Source organism: Malus domestica, chromosome 06, assembly GCF_042453785.1.
Source record: "Malus domestica chromosome 06, GDT2T_hap1".
Lineage (NCBI taxonomy): Eukaryota > Viridiplantae > Streptophyta > Magnoliopsida > Rosales > Rosaceae > Malus > Malus domestica.
Window position 1 is genome coordinate 17,406,045 of NC_091666.1, and position 21,600 is coordinate 17,427,644.

Here is a 21,600-nt window from a genome sequence, read left to right on the forward strand (position 1 = left end):
ATAGATGTTATTCAAATGAACATGTTTTCACAAAATCATCCTTCATGATGAACCATAAACAAGTACTCGACAAGTTGACAACCCTGTACCTGAACCCCCTAGCTCCACGTAGATCTGAACTAGTCAGCAAGCTAACTAAGAGGTATGGCTTGGATAATGACTTTGGGGAATTGCGCCTTCTTGGTAACAATGACACAAAGGAGGACCCTAGATACTACACTAAAGCTATATCCGACATTGATTCAAAGTCATGACAAGACGTAATGAAATCTGAGATGGATTCCATGTATCAAAATCAGGTTTGGACTCTTGTAGACCCTTCAGAAGGTATAATACCTATTGGAAACAAATAGATCTTCAAGAGGAAGATAGACACTGATGGGAACGTGGAAACTTATAAGGCTAGACTAGCACCCTAGGGTTACAGGTAATGAGAAAGGATTGATTATGAAAAAACCTTCTCTCCTGTAACCATGATTAAGTCCATTCGGATTTTACTTGCTATAGCTGCGTACCATGATTATAAGATATGGCAAATGGATGTGAAAATGGCCTTTTTGAATCGCTACCCAGAGGAAGAGCTCTATATGACTCAACTTGAAAGTTTCGTGTCCAATTCTGAAAAGACTAAGGTATGCAAGCTTTAGAGGTCCATTTATGGACTTAAGCAAGCCTCCAGGAGCTGGAACATTTGTTTTGACACTAAAATCAAATCCCTTGGTTTTACTCAAAACGAATACGACAATTATGTTTATCAAAAGGTCGCTGGGGATGCAGTTGTATTCCTAGTGTTATATGTAGATGACATATTACTATTCGAGAATGACACTGCAATACTTTTTTCTGTAAAAGTGTCGTTGTCCAAAACCTTCCACATGAAAGATTTGGGAGATGAATCTTATGTACTTAGGATAAAGCTCTATCGTGATAGATCTAGAAAATTAATTGGATTATCCCAATCTATGTACATAGATAAGGTGCTAAGTAGGTTCCAGGTGAAATAATCTAAGAAAGGTTTTCTTCCTATGAGACATGGAATTCACCTTTCTAAGTCCATGAGACCTAAGATTCCTGAAGAAATACGACAGATGAGTGCTATTCCTTATGCTTCCATCATAGGAAGTCTCATGTATGCCATGATATACACAAGGTCTGATATTGCATATGTTGTGAGTATTACTAGTCGATATCAATCTAACCCAGAATCAGAACACTGGGCAACTGTCAAGACGATCCTTAAGTACTTAAGAAGAACTAAGGACATGTTCCTCATTTATGAAGGAGTGACATAGTTGTGAGTTGAAGCTTATACAGACGCAGATTTCCAATCTAACGTCGATGATAGAAGTTCCAACTCTGGATATGTGTTCAGTCTGAATGGTTAGGTTGTCAGCTGGAAAAGCAAGAAAGAAGATGTAATTGCTAATTCCATGATGGAGGCTTAATATGTTGCTGCAGCTGAAGCCAGCAAAGAAGCTTTATCGATGAAGAAGTTCATTACTGAACTTGAAGTGGTTCTAACCATTACATCACCAGTAACTTTGTACTGTGATAATAGTGGGGTGATAGCTCAAGCCAAGGAACCCAGAGCTCATCAAAAGAACAAGCATTTTGACAAACGCTTTAACATCATTAGAAGATATGCTACCAAGAGGAAAGTCAACATCCTCAATATTGCCTCAGCCGATAACATAGTAGATCCACTGACGAAGCCAATGCCTCAAATCCAACTTGATCGCTATATGGAAAAGATGGGTACTAGATGCATGGGAAGGTGGCTTTGAGTGCAAGTGGGAGATTGTTGGCAATATGCCCAAAAAGCCACTCATTTGATGTAATAGCTTTTGGAATACTTATTGTGTTAAACTATTATATGTTTAATGAAGGGCAAGGCTTATTGTTAATCACTATTTATTGTATTATATGTTTAAGCAATAAGGGAATCCAAGGAATGTATTTAATCTAAGAGAGAAGTGATCTAAGTAAGTTAGATTAATGAGACCTTTCTCTTATATTCATTCCTAAAATGTTCCTAGCCATAGGATTGCCAATTGAGCATTGACAATCTTCAAAGGTTAGTATGTGTCATGTTAACTCAAGCGTGAGTATGATTAGTCTCAAGTCATTTAATGTTGGACACTAAGACAAACACATAGGTGCTCAAAATGGTAATCGAGTACATTGATTTACGATAAAATAGAATTCGAACATACATGTCATATAAGAACTCGTAAGTTGCAATATGCAAAGTAGTCACTTGACCTGAGGCATTATAGATGTCTAATGGTTAGGTCCTTGATCTTTGATCATGTAAAAGGCATTCCATCGAGAGTGTCCATGACATTATTGGGGTCAAGCTATCTAGTCATGTAGGCATATGAATGCATAACAAGGGATCTCTAACCTTCCATGGTGGAGGGAGAATACTCTGAGATAAGATTCGGGAGTCTTTGGCAAAAGCATACGAATATGACTTAGCAAGTTTGTTCCAAATCATACTCAATTGAATCATACAGAGAACTATCACATTGGATAGTAGACATGAAACACACTATCACTCAAACAATGTCATTAAGAGTATTGTATTAAAGAAGGACCGTATTGCATTGTAATTGTAACCGGATAGGTTCTCCAACCACTACTACTTAGCTTGGGTAGCCACGACATAATGCTAAGTGTCACTCATGGTTTGTGGAAGCCCTGACGATTAGCAAACACTAATCTTCATCAAAGGGAGAATTGAAATGAAGTTTCAATTCACAATTGATTGTTAAGAGTAACAATCACCCACTACCTTGCTAATTGGAACCTAATGGATCGTACATCAAGTAAGGATGAAAGTGAAGAAATATAGATGAGATGGATAAGTAATTAAATGGTTGAATTGAGAATGGTCAAGATTAATTAATTAGTTAATTAATTATATGAAAGTTTCGTATTGGGCTTTCAAGTTAGTTTCGGGTCTCGGGGCCCAAAAGGGTTTTGGTCCACAAGGTCCATTATGTTTAAGTTGTATGACAATTAAAACAAAATGGGTAAATAGGCCAATAACTAAAGGATGTCTGGCCATAGGGTGAGTGGTAGTGAACTTGGCATAATTGCAAGTTTGCCACTCAAATGTGAGGTGCTATAAAAGGAACTTTATAGATTTACCACATCAAGGGTTTTCTTTGAGGCAAAAGAGAAAAAAAATTTCTCTCTTTGTCTTCCAAAGAGGCTGGCCACACTTAGAGAAAAATAGCTAGCAATCTTCCTTCCTTTAAGTCATCATTTTCATGTTCACACCTCATCCTTGGCGTTGAGACTTTAAGACACCAAACTTTTGGTGTTCTTGGAGTTCCTCTCCTCAAATCTTGAAGGAGCAAAGGACAAGCAAATGAGCAACCATCCAAGGAGCAAAGGAGGTGACTTAAAGGCCCTGCACTTGGGTGAATCTCTTGTGTAAACAAGGATGAGCTTCAAGGGTAATAAAAATCAAACTCTCTCTTCTCTTTAATTTGTTAAAGAGTCTTTTGGTTCACCATTCACTAGGCTTTGAAAGTCATGGGTTTTAGAATTGTTTTTTAATGCATGCCTACTTTAAAGTGTTATTAGTTTGCTTGTGTTCAAATGTTCTTATATGTTCTTAGCTAGGACAAATTTTTCCTTCAAAATGGTACTATACCATTTCCGTTGAGTATATGTCATATATACACTCAATGTAGTCATAAGGATTTTCATTCTTATTTCTTTGGAATTAAGAAGTGTAACTCTATGACATAGTCATAAAGTTCAAACCATTCAACTAATGATTTATAGATCCTTCTCGACTACCTTGCAGCTAATGGTGTAGGAAGTAGGTTGTTATATTTGTTGATTATCATCTTGTCTCTCAAAGAACCCATTCTTTGAGTTCTATCTCTCGTTCATTTGCTTTGTCTTTGGCAAATCCTATTGTAGGATTACAATGAACTGCCCAACAAATAACATTTGTTAGTTGGTTTATAGAAGTGATATCCAAAGGTTAATTTAAGGATATCCCACAAGATTGTTCTCAAGCAAATATTTCTTATTAGCACACAACCCCAAATCTTAACATGATTAAGACTTGTCTTTCTTTCCAACTACATCCTATGGAGTCATGAAAATTTTGGAAGATCTTCTAATTGACAATCATATTGTCTTAGAAGTATATATATCCTATATATGGGTAATTGATAACATCCAATGAACTACATCTTATTCGAGTTTGTTCTTCTCCCAATGGAGAAATCCATTATCTTATGATGCTACTTTCCTTGATATCTTTCAAGGAAACTCTTCTAAAGTGTTAATTTTCCTTGGATCAAATCTAAGGAGGTAAATACTTTAGACGTTTTACTCATTAACTTACATTCTTGAATTCTTTGAAACCTTTTGCAAAGTATTCGGGCTTGTGTTTATTCAAAATAAATGATAGTCCAACCGAGAGCGATCTTCGGTGAATGTCATACAACATGAGTAGTATTATGTTGTGGACAATTGCCACTAACATCTAAGTGAATTAACCTCAACAACTTTGTGATTCTTTCTTCTTTTCAAAAGAATAAAGATTCGAACATTTCACCTCTATACAATTTTAATAAGAAGGCATTGGATCCGGATCTAATAATCCAAAGCATCCATCTATGACCAACTTGTAATTTATGTTTTAGAGGTGTCACAACTTAGTGGGATTAATCACTACCTTGCAACCTTTTGGGTTTTAAGTATTGTTATATTCTAAACAGTTAACATTACCACAACATCTCTACTATAGAGACAATCAATCAAATTACAATAATCTAATCATTCATTAATAAAGAACAATGTTTTGTCAAACAAAACATTCTTCCATCTCTTAAAATTATAGTGATGGAATTAAGTTCCTTTTTCAAATTGGAATGTAAAGACAATCTTTGTTTTTCCCATTTCTTTGGTAGTTCATATGAGGAAGTAAGTACTATCTGCTTTCGTAGAGATTAATATTTTATTCACGTTCCGAATGTGAAGTAATTTCTCTTCTCTCATTAATCTTCTACTTCTTATTAGCCACACTTTTACAACGATTGTAAAACATGTTGGAAATTCTGAGTAGAAATTTCATTGTCCCACATTGCCCATTCCCAAAAAGTTTCCTCACTTTATATGGCTTTGCCCCTTATAGAAAGTGATTGGAGTGATAGGCCTTGGAGACTAAATTGGGCTCATCCTTAGGGTTGGGCTTTGGGGTGTACTAATTAATTGATAATTAATTAATAATATATATATATATATATATAATTAATTATCAAAATATGGGCCTTGGGGTGTCCTATGATCAGGAACGTTTAGGATATGTATACGAAAGAGAATGGTCTCATGAATCTGACTTTTTTAGATCACATTCTCCCAATTACATATTCCTTGGACTTATCGTTTAAGCATATAACATTTATATGAGATGGCTTTAAACAATAATATTAGCCCTTTATATTAAACTAGATTAGTTTAACATATGAAATGTTCATAAAGTATCATCATATGATTGGCTTTAGGGCACATTTCCAACACGATACACCTTATGTACTTGGACATGGATCGAAGAATGGAGACCCTAACGTGGCCCACGCCGTCGCTCCTCGTGATTGAACTTGATGACTGGAGGATCCTTACAGCCACTATGGAGCATTGTAATTATCACCGTAACACCCCAACAAGCTTAGGCAAAGATAGCAGCAGTTGCAGTCTTTGTAGCCTAATTTGAGATCCTAGATGCTGCAACCCAGTCCCCATCTATGCAAGCTCGAGGTGAGCAGAGGTTAGCTTTAGCAAGGCAACGAGAGGAGGCCCAACCCTTCCAACATGCCCACAGTGCAATAGGATGAAGGATAACTTTTGAATACACTAAGTTCATGGAGCAACATATGTGCTTGCATTTAACAATTAAATGGTGAAAGCATGCTTGTATGCATTAAAAAATAAAACTTAACCAAGACATTCAAAGTCTAGTAGTTGTGACCAAAGACCCAATTCTAAATCACAAAGTGAGTTAAGAAATCTTTATACCATTAAAGATCCTCTATGCTTTGCAAAGGATAATCACCCAAAGTAAGGACTTCCATGTTGGAAATGTGCCCTAAAACCAATCATATGATGATACTTTATGGACATTTCACATGTTAAACTAATCTAGTTTAATATCAAGGGCAAAGATTATTGTTTGAGTCGTCTCATATAAATGTTATATGCTTAAACAATAAGTCCAAGGAATATGTGATTGGGAGAATGCGATCTAAAGAAGTTAGATTCATGAGACCATTCTTTCGTAGACACATCCTAAACGTTCCTGATCATAGGATTGCCAATTGGGCATTGACAGTCCGTTAAGATCAGTACGTGCTGTGTCTTCTCTCAAGGAGAGTGACTAGTCTCGAGTCATTGATGTGTGTGACATCAAGACAAGTACGTAGGTGCTCAATAGAGAATGAGTTCACTGAACATGATCAACGAAGAGTTCTCATATTCATGTCATATGAGAACTCATGGTTGGGATAATGCAAAGTAGTCATTTGACCTGAGGCATCACAGTTGTTTTGTGGTTAAGTCCTTGATCTTTGATTATGTCAAAGTCACCCCATCCGCGGGTGTCCACGGCATCGTTGGGGTTAAGCCACTTAGCTATGGAGGCAAGTGAATGCGCAACAAGGGATCTCTAACCTTCAAACCGTTTGGGGGAGAATACTCTATGATATGATTTAGAATCTCTGGCCAGAGTATGAATGAGATTTAGGAAAGTCGTTCCAAATCACATTCAAGGTAATCATATAAGCACACGAATCACATTGGATAGTAGACATGAATAAACTATCAAACCAAACAATGTGGTCAAGAGTATTGTATTAGAGAAAGACCGTATTGCATTTGTAATCCTGAACTGAATAGGTTATCTACCTCTTCTGATTAGCTTGGGTAACCATGATATGCTGCTAGGTGTCACTCTTGGTTTGTGGAAGCCCTAAACGTGTATAAACACTAAAGGGAGAATTGAAAGTAAGTTTCAATTCACAATCGATTTGAAAGAGTTTTAGTCGCCCACTGCCTCGCTAAAAGGAACCTAATGGATCGTACACCGTGTAAGGTGGAGATTGAAGAAACAATGGAGATGAGTAAGAATAATTAAATGGTTTAATTATTTATGGCAAGGATTAATTAATATGTTAATTAATCAAACGAATAAGTTCGTTAAAGACCTCGGGATAGTTTTGGACCTTAAGGCCCAATGGGCTTCGAACGTCAAGCCCATTGACTTAAGTTGTATGACAATTTAATGAATAAAGATTCACAAAGGCCCAAAAGCCCAAATCCCTTATGTGGCCGGGCATGTGTGTTGAATTAGGATTTTTGGTTCTTAAGTCATTTAAAGAGGTGACTATATAAAGAACTTTATAGCCTAAAATTCATAAAGGGTTCTTTTGGAGAAAATTGGAGAGAACATGTCTCTCCTTTTCTCTCTAGGAGGCCGGCCCCCTTGGAGGGTGTATCTAGCAATCCTACCACTCCAAGGTCACTCATTTCTTCTCCAATCTAACCTTGGTGAAGATACTTAGAGGTTCTCAATTTTGGGAACTTGGAGAAACCTATTCTTCCATCCAAATCCATAGATTTTAGATGCAAGGAATGAAGGCCCTCTCTTTGGGTGATTAGCCTTTGCTTATGCAAAGAGGAATCTACAAAGGTATATATTTCTCAACTCACTTTGATTTGAGTTGAGTCTTGGTTCACCAATCTACTAGGCTTTGAATTTCATGGGTAATGTTTTGTTTTTGAGTGCATGCAAGCATGATTCCGCCTTTAATTGTTAATTGCATGCTATATGATGTTGCTCAAATGAACATGTTTTCACAAAATCATCCTTCAAGTGGTATCTGAGCCTAGGTCTAGTAGTTGGTGAATCCTTTTGGGTTTTGTGGTTCATAGTTTGTGATTTAAAAGTTGTAATATGTTACAAGCTTTATTCTTGTTTCTTTGAATGTAAATTTTGTTAGAAAATTGCCATCTCAAATGTTGTAGATGTAGTTCATATGAGCATGAATATTGGAGCTAAAATTTGGTGCCATGCTTTTGGGAATTTTCGGCCAAATCCAAAGGGTGGATTTTTGGGTTCTTGTTTGACTTGTTAAAAGTGTTTTCAAGTAACTTTTGGAACCCCTATGTACCCTAGTTTGGTTATATGTTATTTCCCTTAAGTTTTGAGTGGTTTTGGGATTTCTTTGGATGAAAAATGTTCATGGAGCTCTTATGGGTTTTTCATGAATGTTCTTCATTGTTCTTGACAATTTAGCCAAGAACAAAAAGTTTGATGTTTTGATTCAAAGTTTTGGTTAATTTCATAAAGTCTTTGTTTTAAGTTGGTTGGTGTGACTTTTCCATCATCAAAAACATTTATTTGAAAAGGTGATGGAAATGTTGTAAGAGTGTTTAATTTATGTACATAATTGTTTTTCTTTCTTACACACATGTTCCCACCAACCAATTTCAACTTGCAAGGCTTTATGACTTAGTTGAAAAAATTTCCAAATTTTGTGGCTTCAATTTTTCCCTCCCTCTCTCCTAAAACCGGCCCTCCCTCAAGTGGGAGTACTTTTGGGGCTTTTATGCAATTACATAAAGTTTTGATACTTTTGTGTATTTGCACTTTGGCCCAAAAGTTTACGTTTTTGTGTTTAGGTCCAAAAACGCTAAAGGACAAATTGTTTTGCTCCTTTAATGAAGCTTTTGCATTGTTTAAATTTTGGGTTCTAGTTGTAATTACATGAAGTAGTGGACTTTTGTGTTTTTACAAAGTGACTCCAAAAGTTTATGTTTTTGCAATATAGCCCAAAGGTTGTGGTAATTGCATATTGGCCCAAATTAAGTAGAGAACAAAATTGTTTTGTCTCTTTAAATGAGAATTGGATTTTCATTTCATTTAACTCCATTTAAATCAATCTTATGGATACAAAAACCAAATGAAAATGTTGCATTCAATTTAATTAGTTAAAGTGTTAATTAATTAAAAGGTGATTATGAACCTAAGCCTACGATAATTGAGCTATGTGAAAGGCCGTTTCAAATTTGTTTGAACCATGGGAATGTGTAGATTAGATTTTGGTTGTAATTTGATTTGATCAAATGTTGTAAAAGAGCATAAGCTCTTCTTTACTTTAAAGTAATTTGATTTATGCAAATGTTGTAATGAGCATAAGCTCACCTTTACTTTGAAGTACTTCTTTCTTGCTTTATTTGATATGCATGAAAATGAAGTAGTTGGGTCCAACGCCCCTAAGACAACACACCTTAATGTGATTAAACGCGTAACTAAAATCAATCACCATCCCTAGACCGAGATTCAACACAAGGCTCGTGTTGGATCTAATTAAAAGGTTCATAATCATCCTAAGGCCCTAAGGCAACTATATAGTCCATCAATGAATGCAAACCTTATGTTAGTAGTATGATATACACTTGCTTTAAAAACCGTTTTATAAGCATAGTGGGAGTATTATATACAACTAAAACAATCAAATGGACCAATAGTTGTAATAGGACCAAAATTGTTTTAATAAGATTAAAATGTATGTTTATATGTGATGAGACCTAAAACCCTCAACCAAACCATTATTAAGTTGACAAGCGTGAGAGTGCTTTGAACACTCTTTCGTGGCCTTCCACCGTGGTAGGCTCCAATCGTTTATGACTTGTACACCGCCTTCACCCTATCATGGGGGAGTGCAAAGTGCATGCTTATACTTAGGAGGAGTCTATATACATACTTGATGAGGTGAGTGTAGGCAACGAGGATGGCCAACATTATATCATTGTGAGGCTATTCTTGAACCCCTTCACAAACTAAGCATGGTGGGAATGACTTAACTAAGTGCAATGGAGCCAACATCATATCATTGTGAGGTGACATTCTCTAGAGGCCAAGTAAGATGGGTACTTGCAAGTGATGCAAATGAGTAAGCGTACTCTCTCATTATTATTAATGCTAGCCAACATCATATCATTGTGAGGTGGGCTTGGTAGTAGTGAGTCTCCCATACCCTACTAAGAGTTTCATCCAAAACTCTCGAATTCCAATGAGGGATATGGAATTTGCCAAAAATAGTGGGTGGTGCTATTTGATTTAAAGACCCGAATCAAATGGCTTAAAATCAATCAATTTATATTCGTTATGTATTTACTTACCATTATATTTGCAAACGCCATCCCACACTTGACAAATAAAAGCCAAAAGTTTAGTTTCCGGACATGGTACTACAAAACCATAGATTGTCTTTAAATGGCTTGTAAATGTACCTAAGTAGTCTCATCCTCACGATCTTCCTATTGATAATGTATCATTGGAAGAACATGTTAGATAAAGTCTATCATAAAGAGGACAACACCTTTAAATGTCATAATTCTTCAATTACAATTTGTTGTATGAAGAAATAAGAGTTGCTTTGAACAACCCTTAAATCAATGCAAACATTAGTGCTTGTTTCTTTGTTACATGAACAAGGAACTTTAGAAGAAAGCACAAAGGCATGGACACTTAATGTGCCATGATTCTTCACTTACAAATTGTTGTATGAAGAAATGAGAGTTGCCTTGTACAACTCTTGAAAGTTTGTAATTATGTTTAGAACATAATGGTTGGTTGACAAAAATAGTCCATCAACATGGACTTATGATGATTTTGAATCATTGAGTGTTGAAGTGATAAACCACTTAACGAGACGGAAACTAGGCAAGGATTTCACCTTTATGTCCCTATCCTAATGGTTCACTAAGTTTATTGTAAACTGTATGGTGAACAATAAACACATACTCCCCAAAATGTTTGATGTGTATAACACAATTGAAATAAGTTTCAAGAGAGATAGTGGGAGTTTAGGGACCATGACTAATGTAGTCAAAGGTGAAAGTCAAATAAAGAAGATAAAAATAACTCCAAGGGAACAAACTTTCTTTATGAAAGGATGGACATTGGAAAGGGTATTTGCAAGAAATGCCTTGCAAGTGTCAAGAACACACCTTTCGAAGGTGTTGTAAATTGTTCTTGAATTGTTCAAAACAGTTGGTTCTTCTACTTGAATGCTTGATTCCGTATTAGTGACTATGTTTTACAATCGTTGTAAAGGTGTGACTAATGAGAAGTAGAAGATATATGAGAGAAGAAAAGGTACTTCACATTCGGAACGTGAATAAAATATAGATCTCTGCGAAGGCAGATAGTACTTACTTCCTCATATGAACTACCAAAGAAATTGAAAAACCAAAGATTGTCTTTACATTCCAATTTTAAGGAATATAATTCCGTCACTATAGTAGAGATGGATGAATGTTTTGTTTGACAAAACATTGTTCTTTATTAATCAATGATTGGATTATAGTAATCTAATTGATTGTCTCTATAGTAGAGATGATACGGTAGTGTTAACTGTTTAGAATATAATGATGCTTAAAACCCAAAAGGTTGCAAAGTAGTGACTAATCCCAACTAAAGTTGTGATACCTCTAAAACATAAATTACGAGTTGGTCATAGATGGATGCTTTGGATCGTTAGATCCGGATCCAATACCTTCTTGTTAAAATTGTATAGAGGCGAAATGTTCGAATCTTTATTCTTTTGAAAAGAAGAAAGAATCACAAAGTTGTTGAGGTTAATTCACTTAGATGTTAGTGGCACTTGTCCACAAACATAATACTACTCATGTTGTATGACATTCACCGAAGATCACTCTCGGTTGGACTATAGTTTATTTTGAATAAACACAAGTCCGAATACTTTGCAAAAGTTTTCAAAGAATTCAAGAAATGTAAGTTGATGAGTAAGACGTCTAAAGTATTTACCTCCTTAGATTTGATCCAATGAAAAGAAACACTTTAGATGAGTCTCCTTGAAAGATATCAAGGAAAGAAGCATCATAAGATAATAAATTTCTCCATTAAGGAGAAGAATGAACTCGAATAAGATTTAGTTCGTTAGATGTTATCTATTACCCATATATAGGATATATACTTCTAAAACAATATGATTGTCAATTAGAAGATCTTCCAAAAAAATTTCATGACTCCATAAGATGTAGTTGGAAAGAAAGACAAATCTTAAGCATGTTAAGATTTGGGGTTGTGTGGTAATAAGCAATATTTGTTTGATAACAATCTTGTGGGATATCCTTAAATTAACTTTTGGATATCGCTTCTATAAACCAACTAACAAATGTTGTTTTGTTGGGTAGTTCATTGTAATCCTACAATGTGATTTGCCTAAAAGCAAATGAACAAGAGATAGAACTCAAAGAATGGGTTCTTTGAGAGACAAGAAAGTAATCAACAAATATAAACAACCTAGTTCCTATACCAAAAGCTCCAAGGTAGTCGAGAAGGATTTATAAACCGTCTCAGTTGAATGGTTTGAACTTTATGACTATGTCATAGAGTTACACCTCTTAATTCGAAAGAAATAAGAATGGAAATCCTTATGACTACATTGAGTGTATATATATGATATATACTCAAGGAAATGGTAAAGTACCATTTGACCCGAAATAATGAAACCTTCATAAGCTAATTGGTAGCTTAAGGTGACTACAATCAAAGAGAATGGTTGACTTTGAAGAAACCATCTTTGAGATAGTCTTGGTTTCAATTATTTCGAAGATTGCTAGCTACAACTAAATGGTGATTCAATGTTTGGACATAATATGGGTTTCCGAAACCATTATTAAGATAGTCTTAATAATATATGTCTAAAACTATGAATCACAAGACATGTAAGTTGTAGAGATCCATCCATCATGAATCTAACCAAGCTAGTGGGAGCTATAAGCATCTTATGAGAAAAGGATCAAATCGTTTGATTTCTCATAAAGATGTAAATGAATCTTTTGTTTACTAGGTTTACAAAAGGTTAGTGGGAGTTAATCATGTTCCTAAAATTTAAAATATATATGATATATTAATTTTGGAAATGAAAAGAATACTTCTTCATTAAAGTTATGACTTTAAAACATTATATGAAGATAGAATGTATATGGGAGTTAATCATGTTCCGAAAATTTAAATATATATGATATATTAATTTTGGAAATGAACAGAATACTTCTTCATTAAAGTTATGACTTTAAAACATTATATGAAGATAGAATGTATATGGGAGTTAATCATGTTCCTAAAATTTAAATATATATGATATATTAATTTTGGAAATGAAAAGAATACTTCTTCGTTAAAGTTATGACTTTAAAACATTATATGAAGATAGAATGTATATGGGAGATATAGTCTATATACATGGGATGGAAATATATAATGATATATTTCATGATATAATTGGATTATATCAATCCCTAATAATAGACAATAGATGCTAGGAAGTTTCTCATATGATGATAAACTTCAATTAGAATGACAACTCTAGTGAGACTAAGAAGTTGCTCTTCTCAAAGAGAACGTACTCTTTGACTCCCAAAGAAATAATGCGTAAATAGAATCCTTTATGCATACGCATAAAGGTGATTTATGTATTTCATATTGTATGAAAAACATTGATATAAGTTGTACCTAGAACGGTACAAGACGATATCAGTGCAAGCCCAGGATCAGAACCATGGCAACTGTCAAGTGAGTCCTTAAGTATTTAAGAAATACTAAAGGATAGATTCCTTAAAGAATGAGGAAGAATTAGAGTAACGTAAAGGAAGCGTAAATGTATTAGATTATGAATCTAATCGATCATTGGATGTTTCTTCATTATGAATGAAGAGATAATCGGATATCTCTTTATTATGACTAAAGATATATTTGGATGGAAAGATTAAAAGTAATGACTTTAGTATGTTCCATTATGAATGCAAAATATATTGCCATATAGAAGCTTACAACATTGTTGTTTGGATGGGAAAGTTCATTTATGAACTCTCTATTCGGTTCCAACCAGAAAGTGTATCTAGTGTACTGACACTATGACTCTAATGGGGCAATAGCTCAAGCTAGGGAATCAAGGTCTCATCAAGGTCCGAACTCAAATGAGAGACTGAACCACATGATTGAGAATCATGTATAATGGTGACGTCGTTATTCTCAAGGTTGCTTCTATGGATAACATATAGATATCCATTGTCTAGGCCTACTATTAAGCCATTTATGAAATGACTACAAAAGAGGTATCATCACTGATGACCAAGCTGATTGGCTCTAGTACAAGTGGGAGATTGTTGGAAATGTGCCCTAAAACCAATCATATGATGATACTTTATGGACATTTCACATGTTAAACTAATCTAGTTTAATATCAAGGGCAAAGATTATTGTTTGAGTTGTCTCATATAAATGTTATATGCTTAAACGATAAGTCCAAGGAATATGTGATTGGGAGAATGCGATCTAAAGAAGTTAGATTCATGAGACCATTCTTTCGTAGATACATCCTAAACGTTCCTGATCATAGGATTGTCAATTGGGCATTGACAGTCCGTTAAGATCAGTACGTGCTGTGTCTTCTCTCAGGGAGAGTGACTAGTCTCGAGTCATTGGTGTGTGTGACATCAAGACAAGTACGTAGGTGCTCAATAGAGAATGAGTTCACTGAACACGATCAACGAAGAGTTCTCATATTCATGTCATATGAGAACTCATGGTTGGGATAATGCAAAGTAGTCCTTTGACCTGAGGCATCACAGTTGTCTTGTGGTTAAGTCCTTGATCTTTGATTATGTCAAAGTCACCACATCCGCGGGTGTCCACGGCATCGTTGAGGTTAAGCCACTTAGCTATGGAGGCAAGTGAATGCGCAACAAGGGATCTCTAACCTTCAAACCGTTTGGGGGAGAATACTCTATGATATGATTTAGAATCTCTGGCCAGAGTATGAATGAGATTTAGGAAAGTCGTTCCAAATCACATTCAAGGTAATCATATAAGCACACGAATCACATTGGATAGTAGACATGAATAAACTATCAAACCAAACAATGTGGTCAAGAGTATTGTATTAGAGAAAGACCGTATTGCATTTGTAATCCTGAACTGAATAGGTTCTCTACCTCTTCTGATTAGCTTGGGTAACCATGATATGCTGCTAGGTGTCACTCTTGGTTTGTGGAAGCCCTAAACGTGTATAAACACTAAAGGGAGAATTGAAAGTAAGTTTCAATTCACAATCGATTTGAAAGAGTTTTAATCGCCCACTGCCTCGCTAAAAGGAACCTAATGGATCGTACACCGTGTAAGGTGGAGATTGAAGAAACAATGGAGATGAGTAAGAATAATTAAATGGTTTAATTATTTATGGCAAGGATTAATTAATATGTTAATTAATCAAACGAATAAGTTCGTTAAGGCCCAATGGGCTTCGAACGTCAAGCCCATTGACTTAAGTTGTATGACAATTTAATGAATAAAGATTCACAAAGGCCCAAAAGCCCAAATCCCTTATGTGGCCGGGCATGTGTGTTGAATTAGGGTTTTTGGTTCTTAAGTCATTTAAAGAAGTGACTATATAAAAAACTTTATAGCCTAAAATTCATAAAGGGTTCTTTTGGAGAAAATTGGAGAGAACATGTCTCTCCTTTTCTCTCTAGGAGGCCGGCCCCCTTGGAGGGTGTATCTAGCAATCCTACCACTCCAAGGTCACTCATTTCTTCTCCAATCTAACCTTGGTGAAGATACTTAGAGGTTCTCAATTTTGAGAACTTGGAGAAACCTATTCTTCCATCCAAATCCATAGATTTTAGATGCAAGGAATGAAGGCCCTCTCTTTGGGTGATTAGCCTTTGCTTATGCAAAGAGGAATCTACAAAGGTATATATTTCTCAACTCACTTTGATTTGAGTTGAGTCTTGGTTCACCAATCTACTAGGCTTTGAATTTCATGGGTAATGTTTTGTTTTTGAGTGCCTGCAAGCATGATTCCGCCTTTAATTGTTAATTGCATGCTATATGATGTTGCTTAAATGAACATGTTTTCACAAAATCATCCTTCATTTCATTCCTCTCCTTGAGTTGGACTCCATAGCCTTCATCTTCATCACTTTGCTCCTTGAATTTGGAAGCTTAATTGAATGGATTCTCCAAAAGCCATTAAAGTAGAAGACCTTTAACTTTCGACACCAAGGATGATTGAGGAACAAGATTAGTGACATTGGAGGAAGAAGATGCTTGTGTTCTTCTCCCATGTAGCATGCCTCATAGAGTGAGAAGAGAGAGTTGTGTGCTCTTTTCTTTCCTCATGGAAAACCTCTTAGTAAGGGAAAGGGCTAAAAGATCTTTATGTACCCACTTGCATGCAAGTGGCATAAATGAAATTCTCATTTCCTTCGTTGTATGGCTAGCCATCCCAAAGCCTTTGGTTTTTTGGGCTTCTTGAATTTTGTTGTTATGCTGTTATACAACTTAAGTTAATGGGCCTAACTATTCAAATCCCATGGACCTTACGGCACAACACTAACTCAAGGTCTAAAGTGAATTTATTCGTTTGATTAATTAACATATTAATATAATCCTAGCCATAAACAATTAAACCATTTAATTGTTCTTACTTAACTTTGTTATATTCTTCAAGCATTACCTTTGGTGTGCAATACATTAGGTTCTTTTTAGAGAGACAATGGGCAATTAGAACTCTTGATTATCGATTGTGAATTGAAACTTACTTTCAATTCTCCCATAGCGATTGTTAATCATCAGGGCTTCCACAAACCATGAATGACAACTAGCAGTATGTCATGGCTCCCAAGCTAAGCAGAAAAGGTTGAAGAACCTATTCAATTTGGGATTACAATGCACTACGTTCTTTCTCTAAATCAATACTCTTGATTACATTGTTTGGGTGATAGTTTATTCATGTCTACTATCCAATGTGATTCTCTTGTCTATATTATTACCTTGAAAGTGGTTTGGAACATACTTTCTAAATCATATTCATACTCTAGCCAGAGATTCTTAATAACATCATAGAGTATTCTCCTCAATGGTTTGAAAGTTAAAGATCCTTTGTTGTGCATTCATATGCGTACATGATTAAGTAGCTTAACCCCAACTATTTCGTGGACACACTCTAATGGAATGTCTTTAACATAGTCAAAGATTAAGGACCTAACCACAAAAAAAAACTATGATGCCTCATTTCAAAGGACTACTTTGCATTATCCCAACTAGTGAGTTCTCAAATGGTATAAGTATGAGAACTCCTGGTTGTTTGCATTTTAGTGGACTCGGTCTCTATTGAGCACCTGCATACTTACTTTGGTGTCTTTCATACCAAATGACTCAAGATCAATCAATATCTAGGGAGAAGACGTTTTGTTGTCTTTCCCACCAAATGACTCAAGAGCAGTCACTCTCCAGAGAGAAGACATTGTATGTAAAGATCACTTTCAAAATGTTTTAAAAAAATCTTGCATTTAAAATTTTTATGTACAGGTTAATTCTCATTAGCAAAATGTTTTAAAAATCTTCCATTTTAAATTGCTAAATTTGATTTGTGGAAATCAAAATTTTTAAGGCCTGATGACTAAATTAAGAATTTTAGAAAGAAAATTTGGAAATAATAAAAGTGGGCAGGGGCAGTGGCGGATCCAGAATTTTAAACTCGGGGGTCCCCAATAACAAAGGTAAAAAAAATTATAGATTAAAATAACATTTAAAAGTTAAATTATAGTACATTTTATTGATGAATCATATGTAAAACAACATTACAAGCTATAAAATCTAATTCAAGCATCTACGATGAAGTTTCATAGTCTAAAAATGTTCCATTTGCAAATATGCTCTTTGAACCTCAACTTGAATATTAGGAGGATAATCCTTCATTCAAATTCTTTTTCCAAGGTCTCTCTCAAGATTATTCAAATTAATATCACACTCATTTTGTCTTGATTTTGAACTACCCAAACAAATAGATCCTGCTATTGGTTTTGCCTTGAAAAATCTTTCCATATTTCTTATCTATACACTATATATCAATAAAAAAACACAACATCATATACCAATTAATCAATAAACAAAATTCCAATAATTAAATGAGTATACAAAAATAAAACATATCAATAATCATATCAATAATAGATTATAAAATCTCCATCAATATATAATATAATTTAGTTGAGATTAGATTAGAATACCAAAAAATCTTATTTGAATTTTGAACCAAATGGTGGTGGTGTGGAGATTTAAAAAAAAATTGAGATATGATATTGGAGTAAAATTAAAATATGAGATTGGGTGGGATTTTAGGATTATGAGAATAGGGAAATTGAGGATTGGATATGTGAAAATTAGGGGTTTTAGGTTTTGGATGGGGGAAGGGATGGTAAGGTATGGGGATTCAGGAAGAGTTACGGAGACCTTAGGTAACGTTTGGTACGCGGACGGGACGGGACGGGACGGGACGGAACGGGACGGAACGGATGTTCTGTGTTATGTTTGGTACGCGCGGGACGGAACAGGACGGTTGTTCCATCTTGCGTTTGGTAACACATGGACGGAACGGAACCAAAAGATTAAAATAACTAAAATACCCAAAACCCTTCTTACGCACAGAACATCGCCACTGCTGCTTCTTCTTCGTTCCACTCTCTTCTCTCACCCTCCAAACCCAACACTCATCGCCACCCCTTCTATTCTCTCACCCACCACAACCCGCCATCTCCACCATCACCGCACCTGGTAAGCGAGTTCTCCCGCATCCAGTGAACAAAAATTCTGCTTATTTAAATTGGTTTTTTTGTTAAATTTGAAAATCCGAATTACTTTTGCTAAACGCCTGAATTAAAATTGAATGTATTTGATAAACACAGTAACCAATTAATCAATCCAAATCCAATAAAACACAAAGTGACCAAGAGCGTACATTCATCTTAATCAGTAAAATCCCAATTTAACAAACCCTACAAATCAATTCAATCAAACCCCCAAATCAGCCAAAAATCAAACATTAGGTTTCATCTTCTTATCCAGACCGGAGGAGTGAAGACTGGAGGACAACTGCTGAGGTTGAAGCCCCTCGCGGCGCTTCTTCTGGAGGCTCTCTTCTCGACGGTTCTTCCTGATCTCCACCATGTTGTCCTCCCTCCGACGCCGCCCCTCCTCCGCGTCCACAGCCACCTTGTACCTGTTCTGGCTGACCTCCGCCCTCGCGTTCGGCCTCAACGACATATTTTCAATTCAAATCAAGAATCGGAAGCCCTAGGAGAGAGAGATAGGGAAAGCTGCTACACGGAAGAGTTGCGAATGGGAGATGTAGAGCTGCTACACGGAAGAGGACGAGGATAAAGGTTGCGAATGGGAGATGCAGAGGTGAAGATGCTACACGGAAGAAGACGAGGAGGAAGGTTACGAAGGGGAGATGCAGAGGTGAAGAGGCTACACGGAAGAAGATGAGGAGGGAGGTTGCAAAGGTGTTCACAGCGGCTGAGAAGAAGAGAAATAGTTTTTAGGGTTTGTTATTTGATTTTGATGCTGTAAATTTTGAAAAAGACAAGGGGCATTTTTGTCCTAAAATGTTAAAGTTTTCTGTCCCACGGACGTGGAACAACCCGTTCCAGGGGTGGGAGGTGGAACCAAAAATCATGAAAAACTTGTCCCGTGGAACGCCTCGTCCCACTCATTTTAGGCGTACCAAACGCGGGACGGAACGCCTCGTTCCACCCTGTTCCGTCCCGTGCCGCGTACCAAACGCGCCCAGGGAATGAAAAAAAAATGGAAGAAAACGGCAGCGTTTTGCCGTTGTTGAAACTTAAAAAAAAAACAACTTTTAATCATTTGGCCAAACGTGCGTTTTGGGCCAAGGGGCAAATTTTCTTTCTTCCTCTGTGTGGTCTTCTTCCCCATCATGACGCCATTGTTGCAACTGTACAGAGTTCGTCCGAGTACGAGGGGTCCCTGGAAAATTTCAAGCAACCATTCAAACGTCTTCAAGGGGTCCTGGGAACTCCCAAGTCCCTCTGTGGATCCGCCACTAGGCAGGGGTATTTAATATGATGTGATAATGAGTTTTAAATTTAGGGAGTAAAATTAGATTTATAAAAACATCCCGGTTATAATGAACAAGTAATCTTACATAGGTCCTTAAGTCTAAATGCACCATAAATATATCGTTATTTGGCAATAGATATTATCGCATATAATTTCGATTTTGTTTTACTTCAATCATTTAACATTGATTATTATGCAGTTAGTGTGACATCGATGCATTCTTTCTCAAAAATGTCTTTTTCCAGCAGTTTAATGTAAGGAATCTACGGTTACGCCTTCCGATGATCAATACTACAAGTTCGACAGCAAGAAGTTGACGCTCTTCACATCGTCACTGTATATAGTTGCTCTGGTTTCATGTCTTTACGCATCAACTATAACTAGAAAGTTTGGTGGGAGGTGTACAAAGTTTTTGGATGGTATTCTCTTTTTGATTTGTGTCCTTGTGAATGCTGGTGCTCAACACATATGGATGTTTATTGTCAGTCGACTACTCCTCGGTTTTGTGTACATATTGTACATTACACAATTATGAATTATAAATACTTTATTTATTTTAAGTTTAGAGTTCGAAGGAGAAATTTTGGGAAGACCTTGGAGACTTGGTGCAAGGAATTGCTCAGACGGAGAAGTTATTTATAGGAGGAGATTTAAATGGACACGTGGGCAGGGAGACAGGCAACTATGGAGGTTTCCATGGTGGCCATGGTTTTGGGGAGAGAAACGAGGATGGGGAAGCTATCTTGGATTTTGCAATGGCATATGATCTCTTCTTAGCCAACACCTTCTTTAAGAAGAGAGAAGAACATGTGATCACCTACAAGAGTGGGTCGTCAAAAACACAAATAGATTTTCTCCTAATGAGGAAAGGAGATCGTATAACTTGTAAGGATTGCAAAGTTATACCAGGAGAGAGCGTGGCTAATCAACATCGCTTGTTGGTGATGGATGTACATATCAAAAGAGTGAGACAAAAGAACAAAACTTGGAAGTGCCCAAGGACTAGATGGTGGAATCTAAAAGAAGAAAAACAAGTCATTTTCAAAGAGAAAGTAATCACCCAGTGTGTGTGGGATAGAGAGAGGGAAGCTAGCCAAATGTGGGATTCCATGGCTAGTTGTATTCGAAAAGTAGCAAAAGAGGTATTAGGAGAGTCCAAAGGTTTTGCCCCACACCAAAAGGAATCTTGGTGGTGGAATGAGGAGGTACAAACAAAGGTGAAGGCTAAGAAGGAATGTTGTAAAGCCTTATACAAGGATAGGACCGATGAAAATGGTGAAAGGTATAGAAGAGCGAAGCAAGAAGCGAAGAAAGCTGTGAGAGAAGCTAAGTTAGCGGCTTATGACGATATGTATAAGTGACTAGATACCAAAGAAGGAGAGTTGGATATCTATAAATTAGCTAGAGCAAGGGAAAAGAAGACAAAGGACCTAAACCAAGTGAGGTGCATCAAGGATGAGGATGGAAAGGTTCTTGCTACAGAGAACGCGGTTAAAGACAGATGGAAAGGTTATTTTCATAATCTTTTCAATGAAGGACATGAAAGGAGTGCTTCTTTAGGGGAGTTGAGTAACTCAGAAGAGTGTAGAAACTACTCTTTTTATCGTAGAATCCGG

The 21,600-nt window shown here is 36.2% G+C and overlaps 1 pseudogene; it reads left to right on the plus strand.

Moving 5' to 3' along the window:
• Positions 1–473: 473 nt before the first annotated feature.
• LOC139196838 (sugar transport protein 1-like) overlaps positions 474–21,600 on the plus strand; it is a 28,396-nt pseudogene continuing 7,269 nt past the window's right edge.